This window comes from Cannabis sativa, chromosome 5 (genome assembly GCF_029168945.1).
Source record: "Cannabis sativa cultivar Pink pepper isolate KNU-18-1 chromosome 5, ASM2916894v1, whole genome shotgun sequence".
In the NCBI taxonomy this organism is placed as follows: domain Eukaryota; kingdom Viridiplantae; phylum Streptophyta; class Magnoliopsida; order Rosales; family Cannabaceae; genus Cannabis; species Cannabis sativa.
Genome location: NC_083605.1, coordinates 4,587,086 through 4,590,568, shown reverse-complemented (window position 1 = coordinate 4,590,568; position 3,483 = coordinate 4,587,086).

The window sequence follows — 3,483 nt, the reverse complement described above, 5'->3', positions numbered from 1 at the left end:
CCCTTACTGTTAATTGTTAAAAATAGAAAAAAAAAAGTATTTTTAAAAATAAAATTTCATTTGGGCCTAAAAATCTTTCATTACGACTTGGTCCATTACAATCCGAACCCGTCCACATAGAATCCGATGTACCTGACCCAAAACCCGCCAAACCCGACCACCCAAAAATCGAGTTCAGTTACACAATTTAAACACCCGACATCCGAAAACCCGAACTCGACTACCTGGAAACCCGAAAATCTGACCAGTGTGTAGCCCTAGTACTAAACATTATAAGTGTCCTTTAACATTTCTCATTTATGTGCATTTTTGTTCGCGTATCTTATTACATTCGGCCTACAGAATGGACTTAAGGCCTACAAGTGAGATTAACTACGACAACTTCATATTCAGATTCAAGGCTGTTAAGAATATACAGAACTAGATCATCATTAGTTAAGGGTTGTCAATTGCAGAAAGGGAATGAACATACTGTTTCATTTTGAGAATGTATTCTTCGATCGACAAAGATCATTTTTTTTGTGAATTGAAGGAGATTAAAGAGTTGAGGCAATCATGCTCTTGATCGAGTGGCAAAGAGTAATTTATCACTAATTTCAATTTATAAGACACATGTTGATTAAAAATAGTCTTGCTTAACAAGACTAGCACTATTTTGTAAACTTATGTAGTGGAATGATGAACAGGGCTGACCTTGAGCTAAGACGAAAGAGGCGACCGCCTTAGGCCCCCCACCGCTCAGGGCCCATTTCAAAAAAAAAAAATTAAAATATAGTTAGTAATAAAATAAATAATAATACTTTTAATGTTAAATATGTGTTGTAGTTTAGTGGTAATTTGATTAGTTTATGAACTAAGATGTTTAGAGTTCAAATCTCAATAGCCTCACTAGTTTTTGAACACAAAATTAATTGTACAAATGTTTTAAATGGAGATCCCAATACTTGTAAATGTTTAAAGGTTAAAAGCTTTATATAACTTTCTTTATTTTATGAAAGTTTTGATTTAACCATAATTTTAAAGTCTAAATTCCAAACTTATTATTATAAGCTATTTGTTAAATTCCAATGCGATGTCCCTAAATAAATAGGGTGTTACAAACAAGTTAGTTATATGCTAGTTTAATGAGAGTTACATAATCACACCTATATTTTATAAATTAAATTATATAGGGCTCGTTTGGAACGCCGTATTAGGTCGTATTGTATTGTATTGTATTGTATTATATTGAATTGTATTTTATGTAAGATTTTTATGTAAAACTATATGTGGCATTAACTTTTATGGACACTTAAATATATAATATTTTAGTATAACTTAAAGTTTGACATAGTATTATATAAAAATATAATGTATAATCTAATTCAATATAATACAATACAATACAATACGACCTAATACGGCATTCCAAACGAGCCCATAGATCACATTTTTCTGATTTTCTGTCTCATTACAACAAAAGTGTTTTTTGTGTCACTTTGAAGGTGACACAAAATACTCATTTACATCAGTGATAAATCTAAAGCAAGCTCACCCAAGTTAAATCTCTCCAAAGCATTTGTGATTGTCGATTAAACACTAATGCTAAAATATTAATCGTGTATAAGACTTGGTGCTCTACATAAAAATATTTTCCCTTTTAATCCCAAATTTTGTATTTGATTATTGAATTGTGTTTTCATCTTTCAAATGTGTTTATTGATGTTAATATTAATCTATCTCCTGTGAAAAAAAATTGCATAATCATTATATCTTGAGTAAATACTATTTTAGACCTTGTGTTTTGCAAAAGTTATCAATTGAATGTTGGAAATTTATTTTACCAGGATCTTAGATCTACTCACAAGTATGTTTATTAACACCCTAAATATGAACTTTCTAAAACGATGAAATAAACACATATAAAGTTTAGAAAACCTGCAGCGGAATTAAATGACTCCTTCCGTTCAGATATCTAGCCCTTGATTTCTTTCTGTAGCAGAGCATTATCAATATCTGAACCTGGATCTCTTTCTCTGAATCTTTGATGCTGAAACTCCTTCTTGCTGAAAGTCTTTCTTCACGATCTTCCTCACTATGATTGAGGTATCACTTGCTGTGTGTGGGCACTACTCATACACTAAGGATTTCGAAATATTGAAGAAGAAAAGAAGAGGGAAGTGGCTGCTAAAGATAGGGAGAGAGAAGGCTCAGTTTTTTCTGAATCAGAAGTGTTAGAAGAAAAGTGTATTTTTCCTGAAGCCTTCACTATCTATTTATAGCATTCCACTAGGGTTAGGTTTGAATTATTTGGCATTAAAATAATGAAAATATCAGAGGTAAATTCCTATAAAAGTGGCTGGCCCTATACTAGTGGATTTGGGCCTCACTTTTTGCAATTTTGCAGTTTTAACTTTTCTGCATCTGATTTTCTCAAAAACGCCAATTTTCTAATTCAACCATTTAAATGCCAATTCTAACTATTTAATAACTATAAATAATTATTAAATAATATTGTCATTTATCATATTTATTAATTGAACCATACAAAGTATCATAATTAACAAATATGCCCTTAAAACTCTTTCTTTACAATTTCGCCCTTACTTAGTGAAAAATTCACAAATAGACATAGTCTAATTTGAGAATTATAATTGATTAATCAAAACCAATTACATGAGTCTTACAAGCAATATTATCTCAACTAGTGGGGGGACCATGGGTCTATATAACCGAGCTTCCAATAAGTAGATCAAGAATTTAGCACTAAAATTCACTAACTTATTAATTCTTCGTTGAATCCACGCATAGAACTTAGAATTGTACTCTCAGTATATAGAATGTTCTATATGTTCCACCATATAGACACATCATTAGTTATCCATTGTTATAATCCTAATGTGATCAATGATCCTCTATATGAATGATCTACACTGTAAAGGGATTAAATTACCGTTACACCCTACAATGTATTTTATCCTTAAAACACTTGACCCCGTATAAATGATATTTCAGCTTATGTGAAATGAGTACTCCACCATTTATGTTCGTTTGGTCAAGCTCGAAGGAGATCATCCTTTGCTTACTATTCGCCAGATAGAAGCTATAGATTCCATGTTTATGATAGCGCTCCCACTCAATTGCACTACCGTGTTCCCAAAATGTACGTATCACCCTGACCTAAAAGTAGGCTTAACTAACAAATCAAAGAACACGAATAGCCTTTCAAGATTGAGCCTAATCATATCAGGATTAAGATCATTTGATCTAGGATCAACTAGGCGATATTGACTTGAATAGATTTTACGGTAAGTTTAATTAAATCTAAGTCAAAGTTCAATATCGGTCCCTTCCGATGCATACTCCATGCATCCAACCTGAGCTTTACTTTAACCAATGCTCTGAAAAGAACATAGCACTTCTCCAAATGCAAGTAAACTCTGTTGTAGATTATCATATCAGTAAAATGTCTGATAAATCTAGGAAACTTTATTCACATAGTCA